Source organism: Rhinoderma darwinii, chromosome 4, assembly GCF_050947455.1.
Source record: "Rhinoderma darwinii isolate aRhiDar2 chromosome 4, aRhiDar2.hap1, whole genome shotgun sequence".
Classification (NCBI taxonomy): Eukaryota; Metazoa; Chordata; class Amphibia; order Anura; family Rhinodermatidae; genus Rhinoderma; species Rhinoderma darwinii.
In genome coordinates, this window is record NC_134690.1 from 31,253,310 (window position 1) to 31,279,198 (window position 25,889).

The 25,889-nt window shown below is 42.6% G+C and overlaps 1 long non-coding RNA gene and 1 other non-coding gene across 2 annotated transcripts in view; both read left to right on the forward strand.

Annotated features, from left to right (window-relative positions):
- Positions 1-25,889, forward strand: part of LOC142759107 (uncharacterized) — a 231,085-nt gene that overhangs the window by 21,850 nt on the left and 183,346 nt on the right. The gene's annotated exons all lie outside the window — the stretch shown is intronic.
- On the forward strand, positions 9,234-9,319 carry TRNAR-UCU (transfer RNA arginine (anticodon UCU)). Its single transcript is given in 2 exon segments — positions 9,234-9,270; positions 9,284-9,319. It is a non-coding gene; the product is annotated as a tRNA-Arg (tRNA).

Here is a 25,889-nt window from a genome sequence, read left to right on the forward strand (position 1 = left end):
AGATTTCTATCTATCTATACAATTAGAGATGAGCGAACCGGGACAACCGAACCCGGTTTCGGTCCGAACTTCCGGAAAAGTTCGGTTCGCAGCGAATCCGAACTTCACCGGGTTCGGCCGAACCCGTTTTGACCGAACCCGGTCAAAAATATTATACAAATCGGCAGCCACTTGTCTCTATCAATCACTGATAGAGAAAAGAGGCTGCTGATTAAAAATAAAATAAAAAGCATTTCATACGTACCTGGTCGTTGTCTTGCGGACGAGTCTCTCTTCTTCCTCCAGTCCGACCTTCTTTTCTGACGCGGCAGCCTGTGATTGGCTGCAGAGGCCTCTGCAGCCTGTGATTGGCTGCAGAGGTCTCTGCAGCCCGTGATTGGCTGCAGAGGCCTCTGCAGCCCGTGATTGGCTGCAGCGCTCACATGGGCTGCATCGTCATCAAGGAATGTCGGGCCGGATGTCGCGAGGGACGCGTCACCAAGGCAACGGCCAGGAGACCGGACTGGAGGAAGCAGGGAGTTCCCGGTAAGTGTGAACGTCTTTTTTTTTTTACAGGTACTCTATATTGTGATCGGTAGTCACTGTCCAGGGTGCTGAAACAGTTACTGCCGATCAGTTAACTCTTTCAGCACCCTGAAGAGTGACTATTTACTGACGTCGCCTAGCAACGCTGCCGTAATGACGGGTGCACACATGTAGCCACCCGTCATTACGGGGCCTCATGCACACGACCGTAAAAACACCCGTTATTAAGGGTCGTAATTACGACCCGAAATAGCGGGCCCATAGACTTCTGTTAGCCACGGGTACCTTCCCGTTTTCTCACGGGAAGGTGCCCGTGCCGTTAAAAAGATAGAACATGTTCTATTTTTTTATTTTACGGGTCGTGCTCGTAATTACGACTCGTAATTACGAGCACGGCCGGCCGCTTTTACGAGCCGTGCTGTCATTATAAGGGTATGTTCACACGACAGCGTCCGTTACGGCTGAAATTACGGGGATGTTTCCGCCTGAAAACATCCCCGTAATTTCAGCCGTTATGGAATATGCAGGCGCTTGAATGCCGCGTCCAATACGGACGTAATTGGCGCTGCTATTCATTGGAGTCAATGAATAATCGCTCCAATTACGGCCAAAGAAGTGACAGGTCACTTCTTTGACGCGGGCGTCTATTTACGCGCCGTCATTTGACAGCGGCGCGTAAATTACGCCTCGTGTGAACAGACAAACGTCTGCCCATTGCTTTCAATGGGCAGATGTTTGTCAGCGCTATCGAGGCGCTATTTTTGGACGTAATTCGGGGCAAAAACGCCCGAATTACGTCCGTAATTAGTGAGTGTGAACATACCCTGTGTTCACACGCACTAATTACGGATGTAATTCGTGATTTTTTGCCCCGAATTATGCCCGAAAATAGCGCCTCGATAGCGCTGACAAACATCTGCCCATTGAAAGCAATGGGCAGACGTTTGTCTGTTCACACGAGGCGTATATTTACGCGCCGCTGTCAAATGACGGCGCGTCAAAGAAGTGACCTGTCACTTCTTTGGCCATAATTGGAGCCGTTATTCATTGACTCCAATGAATAGCAGCGCCAATTACGTCCGTAATGGACGCCGCGTTCAAGCGCCTGCACTTGCCGTTTCGGCTGAAATTACGGGGATGTTTTCAGACGGAAACATCCCCGTAATTTCAGCCGTTACGGACGCTGTCGTGTGAACATACCCTAAATTTTATAGCAGCACGGCCCGTAAAATAGAAAAATAGAACATGTTCTATTTTTTTAACGGCACGGGCACCTTCCCGTGAGAAAACGGGAAGGTACCCATGGGTAACAGAAGTCTATGAGCCCGTTATTGCGGGTCGTAATTACGACCCACAATAACAGGTGTTTTTACGGTCGTGTGCATAATGGGAGCACGGCTTGGAAAAACGACCGGCTGCCTGTGGCCGGCCGTGCTCCTCTCCTGAAATACTCTGTGCTGCCTTAAACTCTGTGGACAGGTCAGGATCCTGTTTCTTTTAAATGCTGCTAGGGAACCCGCTCGATCCACTATATAAGGCTGCGCTACAGTGCAGCATTTAAAAGAAACAGGATCCTGACCTGTCCACAGAGTTTAAGGCAGCACAGAGTATTTCAGGAGATGAGCGTGCAGATTCAGTGCTGCTGTGAACTCTGCTCTCAGTCTGTTACCTCTCCTCCACTCCTGTCCTCAATAACACCTTCACATGATTGGCAAGTCACCACCCCGCACAAGATCCGCACGCTCATCTCCTGAAATACTCTGTGCAGCTGTGAACTCTACTCTTACCATTACGTGGTGACTTGCCAATCATGTGAAGGTGTTCTTGAGGACAGGAGTGGAGGAGAGGTAACAGACTGAGAGCTACGTAATGGTAGGAGCAGAGTTCACAGCAGCACTGAATCTGCACGCTCATCTCCTGAAATACTCTGTGCTGCCTTAAACTCTATGGACAGGTCAGGATCCTGTTTCTTTTAAATGCTGCACTATAGCGCAGCCTTATATAGTGGATCGAGCGGGTTCCCAAGCAGCATTTAAAAGAAACAGTGTGTGTGTTTGGGTATGTGTCTTTGTCTGTTTTTGTTTTTATATGTGTGTTTGTGTGTGTTTGTGTATATATGGGTGTGTTTGTGTATATATATGGGTGTATGTGTATATGTTTGTGTGTAGATATTTGTGTGTGTGTTTTTGTATATGTGTGTTTGTGTATATGTGTGTATATGGGTGTGTTTATGTGTGTGTTTGTGTATATATGGGTGTGTTTGTGTATATATATGGGTGTATTTGTATATATGTTTGTGTGTAGATGTTTGTGTGTGTGTGTGTGTTTATATATGTGTGTGTTTGTGTATATGGGTGTGTGTATATGTGTGTGTTTGTGTATATGTGTGTGTTTGTGTATGGTTGTTTGTGTGTGCGTGCGTATATATATGTGTGTAGGTGAGTAGAAGTATTGTTATTGTTCACATTGATAACTGTTTTTTTATGTTGTTGCAGATTTTGATGTACCGATTGGACTACATCTTCGATTCGTTGGACTACTGCGTAGATCTACGTTTTTTTTAAATTTTAATAAAATGGTTAACGAGGGTTTTGTTGGGGATTTCTTATTTCAATAAAAAATAATTGTCTTTGTGTTTTTTTTTAAACTTTATTAGTGCCTAGATAATGGCAGTTGGCTGATTGACAGCGTCCATTATTAAGGCGGTACTTAGTGTTAGCCGGTGCAGAGGCTAGCACTAACCACCCATTATTACCCCGGTACCCACCACCACCAGGGGTGCCGGGAAGAGCTTGGTACGATCCAGTACCCGACCATCTGTTGTGATGGTCGGGTACTGGGGCGGCCGTAGGCTGGTATTATGAGGCTGGGAAGGGCCAAAAACAGTGGACCTTCCCACCCTTGTAATGCTAGGCTGCTGCTGCTCTGTTGTATCGGGCTGGTTATAAAAATGGGGGGGACCTCACGTCGTTTTTTTTGGGGAATTTAACAAATTTAACAATAGACGTTGGGTCCCCCACATTTTTAATAACCAGCCATATACAAGGCCGCAGCAGTCTGGCATTACATGGGTGGGAAGGGCCACTGGTTTAGTACATTCCCAGGCTAATAACACTGTGTTGTATGTGGCTGGTTATGATAAATTGGGTGGAACCCCATGTCTTTTAAAAAAAAATAAAAAATAAATAATAAAAAAAAAATGACGTGGGGTCCCCCCCACTTTTATAACCAGCCAGATACAACACAGCAGCAGCAGCCTAGCATTACAAGGGTGGGAAGGTCCACTGTTTTTGGCCCTTCCCAGCCTCATAATACCAGCCTGCGGCCGCCCCAGAGCCCGACCATCACAACAGATGGTCGGGTACTGGATCGTACCTGGCTCTTCCCGGCACCCCTGGTGGTGGTGGGTACCGGGGTAATAATGGTGGTTAGTGTTAGCCTCTGCACCGGCTAACGCTAAGCCTCGCCTTAGTAATGGATGTTGTCACTCAGACAGCGGCCATTACTAAAGTGGTAGTAATAAAATTTGAAAAGAAAAAGACAAAGATATAGATAAAATATTTTATTGAAATAAAGCACCCCCAACACAACCCTCATTAACCATTTTATTGTAGAAAAAAAAAAACCGACATCGAAGTAGTCCTCGAAACCGACGTAGTCCAAACACGAAACCTGTAAAAAAAAGAAAAAATGAAATAAAACATGTTGTAAGCTTAGATTCAGTTTAATGTGTGATACTGACTGTTATACCATGTATAGAAGCCTGCCGTGAAGTTGACTTAGATACAGGGCGCCAGCAGACAGTATCATACATGGCCATACAGACATGTATACAAACAAACATACATACATGCAAACTATCATACATACATGCATACACACACACATGAAACCATACATACAAACATGCAAAGATACATACATATATACAAGCATGCACAAATATACATGCAAACATAAATACATGCAAACATAATTACATACATGCACATATATATAAACATACATGCAAAAATAAAAACATGCAAACATACATGACAACATACATACATGCAAACATACATACATACATATAAACATGTATACATACATGACAACATACATACATGACAACATACATACATGCAAATATACATTCATGCAAACATACATACATGCAAATATATACATGCAAATATACATACAAACATGCACATATATACATACATGACAACATACATACATGACGACATACATACATACATACATACATAAAATGCAAACATACATACATACATTCATGCAAACATACATGCAAATATATACATACATGCCAACATACATACATACATACATACATGCAAACATACACACATGCAAACATACATACATGCAAATACACATACAAACATACATGCACATATATACATACATACATGACAACATACATACATACATGACAACATACATACATGCAAACATACATTCATGCAAACATACATTCATGCAAACATATACATGCAAATATACATACACATATATACATACATACATGCAAACATACATTCATGCAAACATACATACATGCAAACATACATGCAAATATATACATGCAAATATACATACACATATATACATACATGCCAACATACATGCACATATATACATACATACATACATGACAACATACATACATACATACATACATACATGCCAACATACATACATGCCAAAAAAAATAATAATACGTTCATACTTACTTTCCTCCTGTCCGGGCTCCAGCGATGACGTTTCATCCATGTCACCGCTGCAGCCTGTGATTGGCTGCAGAGGCGGTCACGTGGGATGAAGCGTCATCCTGACGTGCGTGACCGCCACTACAGCCTGTGATTGGCTGCAGCGGCGAAAGGGATGAAACGTCATCGCTGGAGGCCGGACAGGAGGAAAGTAAGTACGAACGTATAATTTTTATTTTTTTATTACATTTAAATTGTATTTTCCGCGCGCCGAGCATGGTACTGTCAAGGTTGCTGAAAGAGTTAGTGCAGCCCATTAACTCTATCAGCACCCGAGACAGTAGCATGCTCGGCGCACGTAAGTGACAGGTTCGGTCCGAACTAGTTCGGTCCGAATCGAACTTTTTTGTGAAATTCGGCGAACTAGCCGAACCGAACTTTTGAAAAGTTCGCTCATCTCTATATACAATCTATCTATCCATCTATCTTTTTTTCTATCTATCTACCTTTCTATCTTTTATTCTATTAGAATAGGCAGGTAGGGAGTATATAATTATATATATATATATATATATATATATATATCCACATATATTTATAATATATATAGCAATAGCGGTTTATTTTTTTGTTAGCGGTAGTGTAGATATATATAGCAGTTAGTTTGTGTGTTTTATAAAAAAAAAAAAAAAAAAATTTGTTTAGTTAGTGTTAGTGTTAGTTACGTTATGGCGAGGAAGTTGTTTAGCGCCGAGGAGGCATACGCCATGCTGTGGTCTGAGTCGGAGACCGCATCAGAGATGGCATCTGAGATGGAACCTGTTTTAGGTAGTGACGATGACAGCGTCACTTCAGGTTCATCTTCAGGGGACGTTGTCCCTGATGCAGTTGAAACTGCAGAACATGAAAGCGCAGGGCCAAGTAGCGCTGTAGCACGGGACAGCCTGGTCCCTTCAGTCCAGGCTCTTGTATGGGCATCTGCCCCATCTTTTGGGCCTAGAATCCACGGATTTACTGCCACTCCTGGCATAACCGTGGACAATACAAATTTTGTCCAAATGGATTACTTCCATTTATTTATAACGGACGACATCCTAAATCAGATTGTCCACGAAACAAATTTATATGCCACTCAATATATAAGGCAGAAACCTTCATCCACCCATGCCAGAGATTGGACGCCCACCAATTTTCTGGAATTAAAAAAAATTTGGGGGCTCACCCTAAATATGGGTATTGTCAAAAAGCCCTCCATTAGGTCTTACTGGTCAAAGAGACCCGCCCAAGCCACCCCAGTATATTCTGCAGTAATGCCCAGGTCTCGTTATGAGACAATAATGAGGTTCCTCCACTTCAATGACAACGCACAGGCCCCCCCAAGTACCGATGCAAACCCGGATCGGTTGTTCAAAATAAGACCGCTAATAAATTCCCTGAATAATTTATTTCTGCAACTCTACACCCCTGAGCAGAATGTAAGTGTGGACGAATCCCTCCTCAACTTTCATGGCAGACTTAGCTTTCGCCAATATCTACCTTCCAAAAGAGCTATATAGCAATTCAAAGGTTGTGGGTTCAAGTCCCACCAGAGTCGTGTGTTTTTGGGTAACATGTAATTACTTTTCAGATGTTAGAATTAGGCAAAAGGAAATACTGCACAGTAACAGGCTTTATGGTTAACGGCTTACAGTGGTCTTTAATAAAAACATTTCTGGCCCCTAATTTGTTAGTGTAAGTTATTGGAACCACCTTTTTTTGTGGACTCTTAAGACAATGATTTTTGCATCCAATTTTGAAAATGCTCTGTTCATGTCTATCTGTTATCAATATATAGAAACCACGAAGTGTCAAGAACAATTTAAAGCTGAGCTATTTTTGAGTATCTCTAAAAGATAGCCCCAATGATGATTTTTTTAGTATTCCTTAAAGGAACAGTGTCACCAAAATATTTTTTTTAATATGTTAAAGATGTTCGTGCTTTATTAAAAACGTTTGGATTAATTTGTGTGTTTGTGTGTTACTTTTTTTTATTTTTACACTTTTTCTTCCCTATGGGGGCTGCAATTTTTTTTTCCATTTCTGTATGTGTCGATTAATGACACATACAGACATGGAATACGGCAGCTCCAGTCCCATAGGGACTGCGAACGGGGCCCGTTCCATCCACTATCGTGTACGCCGCTGTGTGGGAACGGCGCATGCGCCGCTCCCACACAGTTCAATTTGAAATGCGCGCCGTCCGGCGCCATTTTCCTGTGGACCGGAAGTCGCGGCCGGACAGTAAGATTACTACTTCCGGTCGCGGCTTCCGGACTTGTGCACATGGAGCAGCGGCAGCAGAAGGAGCGGATGGACTGGAGGGAGCGGCGGCGACTGGAGCAGGTAAGTTATTTCTATGTATGTTCGTGTTTCAGTGTGTGTTTACTACTGTCTCAGCATTGTGAGAAACTAGACATGGACCGCACAATCCACAGTATATACGTTGATCTGAGCCGCTAGGCATAATTTAGAAACATGAACATGAGGTTCTTTGTAAACATTTTGATCAAACTGTATAAGCCCACTTGCCACTTCACGGCGACCTCTTTAAAGTGGGTCCCTACTCTAGCGGTTGCAGCACCGCATGGCGGCTACCACCACCGCAGCACCGCTCCTGCAGAGGGAGCAACCCAGCGGCCCAAAAGCACCCATGCCTTCAGACCGTGCCAAGCCTCCTTGGCTCTGGGCCACGTCCCCCCACAAGTGCAGAACTACAGCAACAGACACCACCATACAGCACCACAACATGTGAACAGATGGAATGAGCTCACCTTGCCATGCGCCCCCAGTGGCCAACTGAGAGCACAAGCAAGAGCAGGAACACTTATGAGGTCATTCTGGAATTAAAATCAGCTGGGTATTTTTTCAAATGCGTGGAGTGCTGGTACCAAGTAAAAGAAAGGAAATGAGGAGGATAGACTATACAATATCAGCATTGTGAGAAACTAGACATGGACCGCACAATCCACAGTATATACGTTGATCTGAGCCGCTAGGCATAATTTAGAAACATGAACATGAGGTTCTTTGTAAACATTTTGATCAAACTGTATAAGCCCACTTGCCACTTCACGGCGACCTCTTTAAAGTGGGTCCCTACTCTAGCGGTTGCAGCACCGCATGGCGGCTACCACCACCGCAGCACCACTCCTGCAGAGGGAGCAACCCAGCGGCCCAAAAGCACCCATGCCTTTAGACCGTGCAAAGCCTCCTTGGCTCTGGGCCACGTCCCCCCACAAGTGCAGCACTACAGCAACAGACACCACCATACAGCACCACAACATGTGAACAGATGGAATGAGCTCACCTTGCCATGCGCCCCCAGTGGCCAACTGAGAGCACAAGCAAGAGCAGGAACACTTATGAGGTCATTCTGGAATTAAAATCAGCTGGGTATTTTTTCAAATGCGTGGAGTGCTGGTACCAAGTAAAACAAAGGAAATGAGGAGGATAGACTATACAATATCAGCATTGTGAGAAACTAGACATGGACCGCACAATCCACAGTAAACCTACTACACTGTGTGTTAGCTCAAAAAATGGCGACACACAGTGTAGGAGGTTAGACCGTTCAAACCCCTCGTTTCTCCCGGCACTAGCCAGGATAAATGAGGGGGGGATTCTGAGAGCTCACTAGAGCGAGGGATTTTTACCCAATTTTGCAGCATAAAGCAATGTGGTTGCTTTATCACATGCAATGCTGCAATTTTAGGAATGGCTCCATCTAGTGACCAGTGCTGGGAAATATTATAAATTGAATCCAATTTATAATATTTCCTGACTCGTGAAAAAAATAAATAAATTAGAACAATGTTTAATTACCTACACATTAATTGTTTAACTAAAAAAAAACAAAACATGTTTTGCTGGCAACACATTCCCTTTAACTTAAAAAAGCAAGACCCATTAAGACTTTAGCTGGGCACATTTTTTACTAGCAGGACTGACAATATAGGCTCTGTGGCGCAATGGATAGCGCATTGGACTTCTAGAGCTGTATAGCATTTCAAAGGTTGTGGGTTCGAGTCCCACTAGAGTCGTGTGTTTTTGGGTAACATGTAATTACTTTTCAGATGTTAGAATGAGGCAAAAGGAAATACTGCACAGTAACAGGCTTTAAAGTTAAGGGCTTAGAGCAGGGGTCTCAATCTCGGCTGGGTAAGTGGGCCACATAAAGAAAAAAATGGGAAGTTGACGGGCCGCATTACTTTCAAATTTGATACAATACAAAATTATTCTTAATCAATTAGTTATTTGAACTACTATAATACTAGTACATTGCTATAATAATACTGCCAGGTTTAAAGTTTGAGAGATTTCTCCACGTGCTTATTTCAACAATCCAGTTTTCCAGTTTAAGTGTCGCTAAATGCAGTCCGGCGGCTCAGTTAGCAGCGTTTGGCAAACACACATGTCAAGATTGGGCAGCCCCTTTTTAGATAGTGCCACAGTGCCCTCTGTAGATAATGCAACACACCCCTAGATAATGCCATAGTGTCCTCTGTAGATGCTGCCAGCGCCCTTTGTAGATGTTGTCACAGTGCCCTCTTTAGATGCTGCCACCATGCCCTCCGTAGATTCTGCCACAGTGCCCTCCGTAGATGCTGCCACAGTGCCCTCCACAGATGCTGTGACAGTGCCCTCCACTGATACTGCCACAGTGCCCTCCACAGATGCTGCCACAGTGCCCTCTGCTGATAATTCCACACACACCCTAAGTAGATAGCTCCATTGGGGCTCCTTCTAGGAGTGGAATGCCCAGCCAGAGCGTTGCCGACGATTTGGATGGGGATTCCTCTACTGTTGGAGCCCCTGACGTCACTGTCCATACACAGTGATGTCAGGGGATTCTTCTGGACCGGAATGTGATATCAGGGGCAACCCCAGAGCCGGAGTCCCGGAGCAGAGCACTAGTATAGGCTCTGCGCTGGAACTCTGGGGAAGCCATTAACATCAGTGTCCATATATGAACATTGATGTCAGGGGCTTGCCCAGAGCTGGAGTCCCGGAGCAGAACCGCTTCTAGCACTCTGCCTGGGATTCCAGCTCTGCTCCTGACATCACTGTCCATATATGGACATGGATGTCAGGGGCAACCCCAGGGCTGGAGTCCCGAGCAGAGTGCTAGTAGGCTGTTCCTGGGACTCCAGCTGTGCTCCTGACATCACTGGGACACCTGCTCTGGGGAAGCCCCTGACATTACTGTCGATGTATGGACAGCGATGTCAGAGACTTCCCCAGAGTCCCAGAGCAGAGACTATACTAGCGTTCTGCCCGGGACTCCAGCTATGGGGAAACCCCAGACATCGCTGTCCATATGTAGACAGCGATGTCAGAACATTCCACAGAGTCCCGAAGCAGAGAGTATACTAGCCCTCTGCCCGGGACTCCGCTCTGGGGAAGACCCTGACAACACTGTCCATATGTGGACAGCGATGTCAGATGATTCCACAGGGTCCTGGAGCAGAGCCTGTACTAGCGCTCTGCCCGGGACTCCGCTCTGGGAAGCCCCAGACATCGTGTGTCTAAACATGGACACCGATGTCATTGAATTTCACAGAGTCCCGGAGTAGAGACTATACTAATGCTCTGCCCGGGATTCCGCTCTGGGGAAGACCCCGACACACTGTCCATACATCGACAGCGATGTCAGGGAATTCCACAGAGTACCGATGCAGAGCCGATACGAGCGCTCTGCACGGGACTCCGGCTCTGGGGAAGCCCCAGACATCGCTGTTCATATGTGGACAACGATGTCAGGGAATTCCAGAGCCTCGGAGCAGAGCCGATAGTAGCGGCTCTGTGTCCCGCGGGCCGCAGATGACAGCCCCAGGGGCCGCATGCAGCCCGCAGACCGCGTGCTTGAGACCCCTGTTCTAGAACTATGTAGCAATTCAAAGGTTGTGTGTTTGGCTCCCACCAGAGTTCTGTATTACTGGGTAACATGTAAATTACCTTTCAGTTGTTAGAATAAGGAAATACTGCACAGTAACAGCTTTTATAGTTAAGGGCTTAGAGCACTGGTCTTTCAAAATATAGCTTAGCTTTAATTTGATATTGACAACAGATGGACATGAACGGAGCATTCTCAAAATTGCATGTAAAAATAGTTGTCTTAAAGCGTAGCTAAACTTTCGCAAAAAAAATAAATAAAATTCAACTGCTATTATGTCCCTCTGTGTGACTTCATTACTCCTAGCAATTTTTTTCACTTTAAAGCACCTTTTTTGCAGCTTTGTTTTTTTTTGTGAAACCGTCCACATCTATTTTCTCACACTTCCTGATTCTGGCCAGTTGCTAGGGGCGTGTCTCTCTCTCTCTCTCTCTCTGTCATTTCTGAGCTGTCATTCTCCTCCCTGTGCTCTGCTACTGCCGGTTATAGTACAGTGCACAGGGGGAAGAGGGGACAGGGAGGGGGCACCTCACACATACTATAGTCCAGACAGCAGCAGAGCTCATCCCAGTCTCTTCCATGCACTCTGCTGCTGCAGGTTACACTAAAGAGAACTGTGTAGTGTATAGAGGCAGAGAGACCTTCCTGACGTCACGATGGGGCGTGCACATCTGACATCAGGATGGGGTCACCACCCACCCGTACTCATAGGCAGCAGAATCCGTACACCAATACATTTAAACGGTGTACGGATATCTGCTAGCAACAGGAGAAATACAAGAAATAAAATGTGGTACAAAAGTGTCAGAGTGGCCATTTAAAACACATATAACACAAAAAGGAGCCCAAATTCATTAATAAAGAATATTACAAAATATATTTATATTACACTTGCTGCTATAAAAAAAAAAAAGTTGATCGAACGTTTAGTTACGCTTTAAGTGTTTACAAAAAATGTTGTTCCAATAATTTACACTAACAATTTAGGCCCCAGAAATGTTTTTATTAAAGACCTGTGCTCTAAGCCCTTAAAGAGACTCTGTCACCACATTATAAGTGCCCTGTCTCCTATATAAGAAGATTGGCGCTATAATGTAGGTGACAGTAATGCTTTTTATTTAGAAAAACGATCTATTTTTACCACTTTATGAGCGATTTTTAGCTTTATGCTAATGAGTTTCTTTATGCCCAAGTGGGCGTGTTTTACTTTAGACCTAGTGGGCGTTGTACAGAGGAGTGTATGATGCTGACCAATCAGCGACCATTCAGCGCTATACACTTCTCTCCATTCATTTACACTGCACTAGCGATATAGTTATATAGTTATGTGCAGATACATACTCCTCTGTACAACGCCCACTTGGTCTAACGTAAAAACACGCCCACTTGGGCATTAAGAAACTCATTAGCATAAAGCTAAAAATCGCTCATAAAGTGGTTTAAAATAGATCGTTTTTCAAAATAAAAAGCATTACTGTCACCTACATTACAGCGCCGATCTTCTTATATAGGAGATAGGGCACTTATAATGTGGTGACAGAGCCTCTTTAACTATAAAACCTGTTACTGTGCAGTATTTCCTTTTGCCTTATTTTAAAAACGGAAAAGTAATTAAATTTTATCCTCAAAAACATGACTCTGGTAGGGCTCGAACCAACAACCTTTGAAATGCTTCATAGTTCCAGAGCATATATCGTCATTCCTGCTAGTAAAAACGTGCCCAGCTAAAGTCTTAATGGGCCTTGCTATTTAAAGTTAAAGAATACTAAAAAATCATCATTGGAGCTATCTTTTAGAGATACTCAAAAATAGCTCAGCTTTAAATTGTTCTTGACACTTCGTGGTTTCTATATATTGATAACAGAAAGACATGAACAGAGCATTTTCAAAATTAGATGCAAAAATAGTTGTCTTAACTCGTTAGTTACCGCCAATACGCCTTTTCACAGCGGCCACTAATGGGCTTTATTCTGATGCATAAGCCTTTTTACGGCGCTGCATCAGAATAAGTAAACAGAGCAGGGAGCTGTCAAATCTCCCTGCTCTCAGCTGCCAGCTTTAAACGGACAGGCAGTAATACACTGCAATACAAAAGTATTGCAGTGTATTATAATAGCGATCGGGTGATCGCATATTAAAGTCCCCTAGTGGGACTAGTAAAAAAGTTGAAAAAAAGTTTAACCCCTTCCCGCTCCTTGACGTACTATTACGTCATAGCAGCTGTATCGTTCGCGCTCCATGACGTAATAGTACGTCACGGGAGTAACGGCCGTTTCGGCCGTCCTCCCGACACATACAGGAGCTGTGACGCTGCTGTCTTGTTCAGCAGCTGTCACAGCTCCTATAGCGGGGACCGATCGCTGTGTCCCCGCTGATTAACCCCTTAAAAGCCGCGTTCTATAGAGATCGCGGCTTTTTAGGGGTTAAGCTGCCATCGCCGGCCTGCTACGCGATAGCGGCCGGCGTTGGTGACTATGGCAACCGGACACCAAACAATGGCGTCCGGCTATGCCATAGACGGAAGCCTAGTGGGTCCTGACAACGTCAGGACCCACTATGCTTGCTGTCAGTGAGTAGCTGACAGCTCTGATACACTGCACTACGCTGGTAGTGCAGTGTATTAGAATAGCGATCAGGGCCTCCTGCCCTCTTGTCCCCTAGTGGGACAAAGTAATAAAGTAAAAAAAAAGTTAAAAAAAGATGTGTAAAAATAAGAAAATAAAAGATTTAAAAGTAATAAAAGTAAAAATCCCCCCTTTTCCCTTATCAGTCCTTTATTATTAATAATATATAAACAAACAAATAAACTATACATAATTGGTATCGCCGCGCCCGTAACGGCCTGAACTACAAAATTATTTCATTATTTATCCCGCACGATGAACGCCGTAAAATAAAATAATAATAAACCGTACCACAATCACAATTCTTTGGTCACTTCACCTCCCAAAAGATGGAATAAAAAGAGATCAAAAAGTCGCATGTACCTAAAAATGGTACTGATCGAAACTACAGTTCGTTACGCAAAAAATAAGTCCTCGCACGGCTTTATTGATTGAAAAATAAAAACGTTCTGGCTCTTAGAATAAGGTAACACAAAAAGTGAATGATCGTTTACAAAATGTATTTTATTGTGCAAACGCCATAAGACATTAAAAAAAAACTATAAACATCTGGTATCGCCGTAATCGTATCGGCCCGCAGAATAAAGTGAATGTGTCATTTATAGCGCACGGTGAACGCTGTAAAAAAAAAAAGAACAAAAAAACAATAGTAGAATTGCTGTTTTTTAGTCACCACGCCACCTAAAAATAGAATAAAAACTGATCAAAAAGCCGCATGCACCCCAAGAAAACTACAATGGATTCCTCAAGGGGTCTAGTTTCCAAATTGGGGTCACTTTTGGGGGGTTCACAATGTTTTGGCACCACAAGACCTCTTCAAACTGGACATGGTGCCTAATAAAAAAGAGGCCTCAAAATCCACTAGGTGCTCCTTTGCTTCTGAGGCCGGTGCTTCAGTCCATTACCGCCCGAGGGCCACATGTGGGATATTTCTAAAAACTGCAGAATCTGGGCAATAAGTATTGAGTTGTGTTTCTCTGGTAAATCCTTTTGTGTTATAAAAAAAAATGGTATAAAGAGGATTTTCTGACAAAAAAAAATGTAAATTTCACCTCTACTTTGCTCTAAATTTTTGTGAAACACCTAAAGGGTTCATAAACTTTCTAAATGCTGTTGTGAATACTTTGAGGGGTCTAGTTTCTAAAATGGGGTATTTCATAGGGGTTTCTAATATATGGGCCCCTCAAAGCAACTTCAGATCTGAACTGGTACCTTAAAAAATAAATAAATGAGGCAATACTTCGCTTCTTACATTATACTGATAATGAGTCGTGCCCACCCCGAGATGACCCCAGTTTTGACCGTTTGTATAAACGGACACCCCTATTAGACCGTTTCAGTGCCCGGTTTTTCCAGCATACACCCCGAGAAGTGTATTTCTATTGATGAGTCCCTGGTACATTTTAAAGGGAGGGTTCAATTCCGCGAGTACCTGCCGGGTAAGAGGGCAAGGTATGGCGTGAAGATGTATAAGCTGCGGGAGTGCATCAGGGTATACCTACAGGTTTAGGATATATGAAGGAAAGGCCACCCCCAAACCAGACTGCATCCTGGACTACAATAGGTACATGGGAGGGGTGGACTTGTCAGATCAAATTCTGAAGCCCTAGAGCGCCATGCGGTGTGGTATAAGAAGCTGGCCGGGCACATCATACAGATGGCTTTGTACAATGCGTACGTGCTACGTCGATGTGCAGGCCAGACGGGAACTTTCCTGGAATTTCAAGAGGTGATTATCAAGAACCTAATCTTTAGGGACCAAGAAGGGGGGGCACCCAGTACTTCTGGAAGCTGGGCCACACGCATCGTACCTGGGCGGCAACACTTTCCAGGAGAAGTTCCCCAAACTGGCAAGAAGGGAAAAAGTCAAAAGAGGTGCAAAGTCTGCTATAAGAGGGGGATAAGGGATGACACAATATATCAATGTGACACGTGTCCCGAATAACCAGAGCTCTGTATGAAAGCGTGTTTTAAAATTTATCATACATCCCTTGGTTTATAATTTACCCCAATTTTACTTACCCTGATGCCCTCCGCACAGCTTATCCCCCCTCATCTTTCCCCTCTGAGCCCTGCTGTGTGCCCGGGCAGCTGATAACAGCCACATGTAGGGTATTGCCATACCCGGGAGAACCCACATTACAGTTTATGGGGTGTAGGTCTCCGGTCAAAATGCTCACTACACCTCTAGATGAATGCCTTAAGGGTGTAGTTTTTAAAACGGGGTCACTTCTTGCGGGTTTCAACTGTACTGGTACCTCAGGTGCTTCTGCATACATGACTTCGCACTAGAAAATCCCAAGTAGGCCAAATGGTGGTCCTTTCCTTCTGAGCCCTCCCATGGGCCCAAACGGCAGTTTATCACAACAAATGGGGTATTGCGGCCTTCAGAACAAATTGGGCAACAGAATGGGGTATTTTGTTTCTTGTGAAAATAAGAAATTTTCAGCCAAAACGACATATTATTTGAAAAAAATAATTTTGTTTTCATTCCCAGCCCAATTCAAATTAGTTCTGTGAAAAAACTATGGGGGCAAAATAGTCACAACACCCATAAATGAATTCCTTGAGGGGTGTAGTTTCCAAAATGGGGTCATTTGTGATTGGTTTCTATTGCTTTGATAGCTCTGGGGCTCTGCAAATGCGACATGGCACCCGAAAACCAATCTAGCAAAATCTGGACTCCAAAGAACACACAGCGCTCCTTTCCTTCTGAGCCCTCCCATGAGCCCAAACGGCAGTTTATCACCACAAATGGGGTATTGCCGCACTCAGGACAAATTGGGCAACAAAATGGAGTATTTTATTTCTTGTGAAAATAAGAATTTTTGAGCTAAAATGACATATTATTGGAAAAAATATATATTTTTTTAATTCCCAGCCCAATTCAAATAAGTTCTGTGAAGAAACTATGGGGTCTAAATGGTCACATTACCCATAAATGAATTCCTTGAGGGGTGTAATTTCCAAAATGGGGTCACATCTGGTGGGTTTCCATTGCTTTGATACCACTGGGGCTCTGCAAATGTGACATGGCAGCCGAAAACCAATCCAGCAAAATCTGGACTCCAAAAAACACACAGCGCTCCTTCCCTTCTGAGGCCTCCCATGGGCCCAAACGGCAGTTTATTGCCACAAATGGGGTATTTCTGCACTCAGGAGAAATTGGGCAACAAAATTGAGCATTTTGTTCCCTGTGAAAATAAGAAATTTTGATAAAAAATTACATCTTATTGGAAAAAATGTCATTTTTTTAATGTCACAGCCCAATTGAAATAGGTGCTGTGAAAAAACTGTGTGCTCAAAATGCTAACAACAACCATAAATGAATTCCTTGAGGGGTGTAGTTTCCAAAATGGGGTCACTTTTGGTGGGTTTCCATTGCTTTGATACCCCTGAGGCTCTGCAAATGTGACATGGCACCCGAAAACCAATCCAGCAAAATCTGGACTCCAACAAACATATAGCGCTCCTTTCCTTCTGAGCCCTCCCATGGGCCCAAACGGCAGTTTATCACCACAAATGGGGTATTGCCACACTAAGGACAAATTGGGCAACCAAATGGGGTATTTTGTTCCCTGTGAAAATAAGAAATTTTGATCACAAATGACATTTTATTGGAAAAAATGAAATTTTTTTCATTTCACAGCCCAATTCAAATACGTGCTGTGAAAAAACTGTGCGGTCAAAATGGTAACAACAACCATAAATTAATTCCTTGAGGGGTGTAGTTTCCAAAATGGGGTCACTATTTGGGGATTCCTACTGTTTTGGCACCTCAACACCTCTTCAAACCTGGCATGCTGCCTAAAATATATTCTAATAAAAAAGAGGCCTCAAATGCACTAGGTGCTTTGCTTCTAGGGCTTGTGTTTTAGTCCATGACCACATAAAGTGAAATATGTCAGATTTGAAAAATGGGCTCTGAGCCTTAAGGCCAAAACTAGGCTGCGTCCTTAAGGGGTTAATAAAGTTAATTAAAAAAAAATGAAAAACCCACTTTTTCCCCTTACAAAAAGCTTTACTATTAAAAAAACAAAATAAAGTAAAAAAGTTACGCATATTTGGTATCGCTGCGTCCGTAACGACCCCGACTATAAAGCTATTACATTATTTAACCTGCACGGTGAACGCCGTAAAAAATTAAATAAAAAACTATGGAAAAATTGCTGTTTTCTGTGAATCCTGACTTAAAAAAAATGTGATAAAAAATTATCAAAAAGTCGCATTTACTGCAAAATGCTACCAATAAAAACTACAAGTCTTCCCGCAAAGAAAAGCCCTCATACAACTGGATCGGCAGAACAATAAAAAAAGTTATGGCTCTTCAAATATTCAGACACAAAAACAAATAATTTTGAAAAAAAAGCGTTTTTACTGTGTAAAAGTAGTAAAACATACAAAATCTATACAAATTTGGTATCGTTGCAATCATAACAACCTGCTGAATACATTTATTGTGTTATTTATACCACAGAGTAAACGGCGTAGATTTAGGACGTGAAAAAGCGTGGCAAAATTTCTGGGTTTTTTTCTATTCCCCCCCAAACAAAAGTTAATAAAAGTTAAAAAATAAATAATATGTACCTCAAAATTGTGCTATTAAAAAATACAACTTGTCCCGCAAAGAACAAGACCTTATACAGCTATGTCGACACAAAAATAAAAAGGTTATAGCTCTTGGAATTTTAACGATGGAAAAACGTAAAAAATAGCTTGGTCATTAAGGTTTAAAATAGGCTCGTCATGGGCGCTAGTTTGCCCAGACAGACACAGGAAGCATATGTGGTACTCATACCCAAAGAAGGAAAGGATCCTCAGCTCTGCTGCAGCTACAGGCCATTTCGCTGTTGAATCTTGACATTAATATATGGGCCAAACTTCTGGCCACTAGGTTAAGGCCATTGATGCCACATCTTATTAATAGTGAGCAGTCAGGGTTTGTTCCTGGCCGAGAGGGAAAGGATAACACCGCTAAGATCTTCCGAGCCATTCAGGAGGCGCATATGACAAACACACCTCTAGTCCTATTAAGTATTGATGCCGAAAAGGCCTTTGATAGAGTTGATTGGTCATTCATGAGAGCCACTTTGGTTAAATATAACATACCATTGGTCTTTATTGAGGCGGTCATGTCCCTCTATGCGCAGCCCCATGCACGACTAAAAGTTAATGGTCTATTAACACCGGTATTTGAGATCTCCAATGGTATGAGACAGGGGTGCACCCTATCCGCCTCCTTATTTGTTTTAGCTGTTGAGATGCTTCTCCAAGCTGTAAGACAGGACCCAGAGGTGGAGGGTATGTCAATGGGCTCGGCAATACTACAAGTCATGGCCTTTGCTGATGATCTTCTCTTCCTGGTCACTAACCCTCTGATGGGGCTCCCTAAACTGGAGGCCATACTGAAACAATACGGTCATGTATCCAAGTTTAAGGTAAATTTCAATAAATCAGAAGTGTTAAATATTACCCTCCCCAAAAGTTTTTGTCCATGCCGCAATCCTCTTCCCCATTTTTGTGGTCAAGAAACGATATAAAATATTTGGGTATTCGCCTGTCAAATAAATGCTCTGAATTATTCAGTCTCAATTATGGGCCCCTTCTCTCCAATATTACTACATTACTTAAGGACTATGATATTCCACTTATTTCTTGGATGGGGAGGATTGCTTTGCTAAAAACGTATGTGGTACCCAAGTTTCTGTATGTGTTACAAATGGTGCCCATAGGCCTCTCGAGATCCTTTTTTAAATCACTACGAGGGATTTTCTCACGGTTTATATGGGGTCAGAGGAAGTCCAGACTTTCACACTCTCTCTTGACGAAAAGAAAAATGTCAGGTGGAGTAGGCTTGCCAGACATGTCCTTGTATTATAAGGCTATTCAGGTCAATAGATGGTTGGATTTGGTCAGGCCCTGTAAAACATACAAAATCTATACAAATTTGGTATCGTTGCAATCATAACAACCCGCTGAATACATTTATTGTGTTATTTATACCACAGAGTAAACGCCGTAGATTTAGGACGTGAAAAAGCGTGGCAAAATTTCTGGGTTTTTTTCTATTCCCCCCCAAACAAAAGTTAATAAAAGTTAAAAAATAAATAATATGTACCTCAAAATTGTGCTATTAAAAAATACAACTTGTCCCGCAAAGAACAAGACCTTATACAGCTATGTCGACACAAAAATAAAAAGGTTATAGCTCTTGGAATTTTAACGATGGAAAAACGTAAAAAATAGCTTGGTCATTAAGGTTTAAAATAGGCTCGTCATGGGCGGTAGTTTGCCCAGACAGACACAGGAAGCATATGTGGTACTCATACCCAAAGAAGGAAAGGATCCTCAGCTCTGCTGCAGCTACAGGCCATTTCGCTGTTGAATCTTGAAATTAATATATGGGCCAAACTTCTGGCCACTAGGTTAAGGCCATTGATGCCACATCTTATTAATAGTGAGCAGTCAGGGTTTGTTCCTGGCCGAGAGGGAAAGGATAACACCGCTAAGATCTTCCGAGCCATTCAGGAGGCGCATATGACAAACACACCTCTAGTCCTATTAAGTATTGATGCCGAAAAGGCCTTTGATAGAGTTGATTGGTCATTCATGAGAGCCACTTTGGTTAAATATAACATACCATTGGTCTTTATTGAGGCGGTCATGTCCCTCTATGCGCAGCCCCATGCACGACTAAAAGTTAATGGTCTATTAACACCGGTATTTGAGATCTCCAATGGTATGAGACAGGGGTGCACCCTATCCGCCTCCTTATTTGTTTTAGCTGTTGAGATGCTTCTCCAAGCTGTAAGACAGGACCCAGAGGTGGAGGGTATGTCAATGGGCTCGGCAATACTACAAGTCATGGCCTTTGCTGATGATCTTCTCTTCCTGGTCACTAACCCTCTGATGGGGCTCCCTAAACTGGAGGCCATACTGAAACAATACGGTCATGTATCCAAGTTTAAGGTAAATTTCAATAAATCAGAAGTGTTAAATATTACCCTCCCCAAAAGTTTTTGTCCATGCCGCAATCCTCTTCCCCATTTTTGTGGTCAAGAAACGATATAAAATATTTGGGTATTCGCCTGTCAAATAAATGCTCCGAATTATTCAGTCTCAATTATGGGCCCCTTCTCTCCAATATTACTACATTACTTAAGGACTATGATATTCCACTTATTTCTTGGATGGGGAGGATTGCTTTGCTAAAAACGTATGTGGTACCCAAGTTTCTGTATGTGTTACAAATGGTGCCCATAGGCCTCTCGAGATCCTTTTTTAAATCACTACGAGGGATTTTCTCACGGTTTATATGGGGTCAGAGGAAGTCCAGACTTTCACACTCTCTCTTGACGAAAAGAAAAATGTCAGGTGGAGTAGGCTTGCCAGACATGTCCTTGTATTATAAGGCTATTCAGGTCAATAGATGGTTGGATTTGGTCAGGCCCTGTAGATATCCACTCGAAGCCACCTTGGCAATGTCCTTTTGGGGTAATTCCTTTCATAAGATGCTGTGGTTACCTGACCCGAAAATATTCAGGAATCCTTCCTTTGACCCCATGTCAAGGGGACTCTGTGAGGTCTGGCATTCCTTGGGCCCTAGTTTAATGCACTTGCCCTCCCCATGTCTCCCACTGGGACTCCTTCCTGAACTCTTAAGCATGGACTCAAAAGTGTACCCTGACATGTGGGATGCTCTCAATTTATACTCTGTTCAGCACGTCCTACACACACACTTGGTCCCTGATGAACTTACTTTTCGTAACCTCTTGCCGGGGCTCTCCCTTACATTCCTGCACTACATTCAATTTAAAAAAGTTTGCTCCCAGTATTTTAGGATTTATCCCTCTTTTAGGGAGATGACTGACTTGGGGAGGGTATTGCTAGCTAAGAACCCTACCAACATTTTGTATTTATATGGTAGTTTAATGGTGGGATCCTCGTCTCTCAAGCCAGGCTTTCTTTCTGCATGGGAAGGTGAAATGGGCGTGTCTTTTTCAGATTTTCATTCTTAAAGTCTTAATGGGCCTTGCTTTTTAAAGTTAAAGAATAGTAAAAAATCATCATTGGGGCTATCTTTTAGAGATATTAAAAAATAGCTCAGCTTTAAATTGTTCTTGACACTTCGTGGTTTCTATATATTGATTACAGATAGACATGAACGGAGCATTTTCAAAATTGGATGCAAAAATAGTTGTTTTCAGAGACCACAATAAATGTTGTTCCAATAATTTACACTAGCAAATTAAGGGCCAGAAATGTTTTTCTTAACCCGTTAAGGACACAGCCTTGTTTTGGCCTTAAGGCTCAGAGCCCATTTTTGAAATGTGACATATTTCACTTCATGTGGTAATAACGTCGGAATGCTTAAACTTATCCAAGCGATTCTTAAATTATTTTCTCATAACACAGTGGGCTTTATGTTAGTGGTAAAATTAGTTTGATATATTCAGTGTATATTTGTGAAAAATTTCAAAATTTAGAGAAAATGTTGAAAAAATAGCATTTTTCTGAATTTAAATGCATCTGCTTGTAAAACAGATGGTTAATACCCCCCAAAATAGTTACTAGTTCACATTTCCCATATGTCTACTTTAGATTGGCATCGTTTTTTGAATTTTTTTTTAATTTTTCTTGGACGTTACAAGACAGAACATAAACAGCAATTTCTCATATTTTTAAGAAAATGTCAAAAGCCTTTTTTTTAAGGTACCTGTTCAGTTCTGAAGAGGCTCTGAGGGGCCTATGTATTAGAAACCTCAATAAAAAAAATCATTTTAAAAACTAGACCCCTCAAAGTATTCAAAACAGCATTTGGAAAGTTTTTTTTAACCCTTTAGGCATTTCACAGGAATTAAAGCAAAGTGGAGGCGAAATTTGCACATTTCATATTTCTTGCTGAATTTCAATGTTATTCCAATTTTTTCTGTAACACAGAAGGTTTTACAAGAGAAACACTACTAAATATGTATTGTCCAGATTCTGCCGTTTTTAGAAATGTCCCACATGTGTCTCTAGTGCGCTCGTGGACTAAAACACAAGCCCTAGAAGCAAAGAAGCACCTAGTGGATTTTGAGGCCTCTTTTTTATTAGAATATATTTTAGGCAGCATGCCAGGTTTGAAGAGGTGTTGAGGACCAAAACAGTAGGAATCCCCCAATAGTGACCCCATTTTGTAAACTGCACCCCTCAAGGAATTCATTTATGGTTGTTGTTACCATTTTGACGCCACAGTTTTTTCATAGCACCTATTTGTATTGGGCTGTGAAATTAAAAAAATGTAATTTCTTCCAATAAGATGTCATTTGTGATCAAAATTTCTTATTTTCAAAGGGAACAAAATACCCCATTTTGTTGCCCAATTTGTCCTTAGTGCGGCAATTCCCCATTTGTGGTGATAAACTGCCGTTTGGGCCCATGGGAGGCCTCAGAAGGGAAGGAGCGCTGTGTGTTCTTTGGAGTGCAGATTTTGCTGGTTTGGTTTTCGGGGGCCATGTCGCATTTGCAAAGCCCCAGAGGTATCAAAGCAATGGAAACCCACCAGAAGTGACCCCATTTTGGAAACTACACCCTTCAAGGAATTAATTTATGAGTAATGTGACCATTTAGACCCCATAGTTTCTTCACAGAACTTATTTGAATTGGGCTGGGAATTAAAAAACAATATATATTTTTTCCAATAATATGTAGTTTTAGCTCAAAAATTCTTATTTTCAAAAGAAATAAAATACTCAATTTTGTTGCCCAATTTGTCATGAGTGCGGCAATACCCCACTTGTGGTGATAAACTTCCGTTTGGGCCCAAGGGAGGGCTCAGAAGGAAAGGAGCGCTATTTGTTCTTTGGAGTCCAGATTTTGCTGGATTGGTTTTCGGGTGCCATATCGCATTTGCAGAGCCCCAGAGGTATCAAAGCAATGGAAACCCACCAGAAGTCACCCCATTTTGGAAACTACACCCCTCAAGGAATTGATTTATGGGTGTTGTGACCATTTTTACCACATAGTTTTTTCACAGAACTTATTTGAATTGGGCTGGGAATTAAAACTAAATTAATTTTTTCCAATAATATGTAGTTTTGGCTGAAAACTTCTTATTTTCACAAGAAATCAAATACCCCATTATGTTGCGCAATTTTTCCTGAGTGCAGCAATACCCCACTTGGGGTGATAAACTGCCGTTTGGGCCCATGGGAGGGCTCAGAAGGTAAGGACTACCATTTGGCCTACTGGGGATTTTCTGGTGCAAAGTCATGTATGCAGAAGCCCCTGAGGTACCAGTACAGTTGAAACCCGCAAGAAGTGACCCCATTTTAAAAACTACACCCTCAAGGCATTCATCTAGAGGTGTAGTGAGCATTTTGACCAGAGACATACACCGCATAAACTGTAATGTGGGTACTCCTGTGTACGGCAATACCCTACATGTGGCTGTTATCAGCTGCCTGGGCACACAGCAGGGCCCAGAGGGGAAAGACGAGGGGGGATAAGCTGTGCAGAGTGCATCAGGGTAAGTAAAATTGGGATAAATTATAAACCAAGGGATGTATGCTAAATTTGAAAACACACTTTCATACAGAGCTCTGGTTTTTAGGGACACGTGTCACATTGATATATTGTGTCCTCCCTTATCCCCCTCTTATAGCAGACTTTGCACCTCTTTTGACTTTTTCCCTTCTTGCCAGTTTGGGGAACTTCTCCTGGAAAGTGTTGCCCTGGTACGATGCGCAGTGGCGGATTAAGTAGACCATGGGCCCTGGGCTGTCTGTTACCCAAACTGGGGCCCCCCTTCCACACCGCCGCCCTGCCGCGCCGTAACTATTTTTAACACTACTTTTTTGGGCAAGCATTAACAGTTTTACGATTTCCCTTATCACAGGGCTGTGTCCCTACATACTGACAGTATCACACTGTGCTGGGACACATCCTCCTGACAAGGGGAATTGTCTATCAGTCCTGGACTGCAGAAAGACTTTTTGTGAAATACAAGGATTTCCTATAATAAACATGTCAGGAGAGGTGACAGATTCTCTATAAATCTAGTGACTCACAGGTGACGACGTCTCAGATTCTAGTAGTTTTTTTCCTCTTTTCTTCTCCATCCGGTCCAGCGCTCATGACTTCTCCCGGCCATGACTAATTTATGCAGAATTTGCCACTCAGACGTCTCCTCACTTTTCCAACATTTCCACACCTATAAATGAAAATAAAGTTATCATGGTGCCACATACTGTACCCCTAAATATAATAGCACCAAACACTGCGCGCCTGAATATAATAATACCACACACTGTAAAACATACACACAGCCCCCTGTACATAGTGCCACACACAGCCCCTGTAGATATTACACACCCCCATAGATATCGCCATACACAGCCCCCTCTATATATCACACATCCCCCCGTAGAGAGCGTTACACACAGCCCCCTATAGATAGTGCCATACAGCCCCCCTGTAGAGAGCGCCACACAGCCCTCCCCCTCTTGTAAATAGCACCAAAAAGCCCTACCTATAAAGAGCGCCACACACATACCACTGTGGATAGCACTACACAGCCCCCCCTTGTATATAGTGCTACACAGCCCTCCCCCTTTGTATATATTGCCACACAGCGCTCCCCCTTGTATATAGTGCCACACAGCGCTCCCCCTTGTATATAGTGCCACACAGCGCTCCCCCCTGTATATAGTGCCACACAGCGCTCCCCCTTGTATATAGTGCCTCACAGCGCTCCCCCTTGTATATAGTGCCTCACAGCGCTCCCCCTTGTATATAGTGCCTCACAGCGCTCCCCCTTGTATATAGTGCCACAAGGTTATGTACACATTTAAAAACTTTATATTATATGTATATATATATATATATATATATATATATATATATATATATATATATATAATGTATGTGTGTGTATCAGTGTGATTGATTGATTTTAGTAAAAAATATTTTTACTTTTTGAGATACAGCTGCTTTGTATCCTGTATCCATCAGGTCAGCAGGACTGACAGGATCAGTGACACGCAGGATCCACCTCAAATCTATCACATCTAAGATTATAATTTAGCGCAGGGCCCGTTTCACTGATCCCGT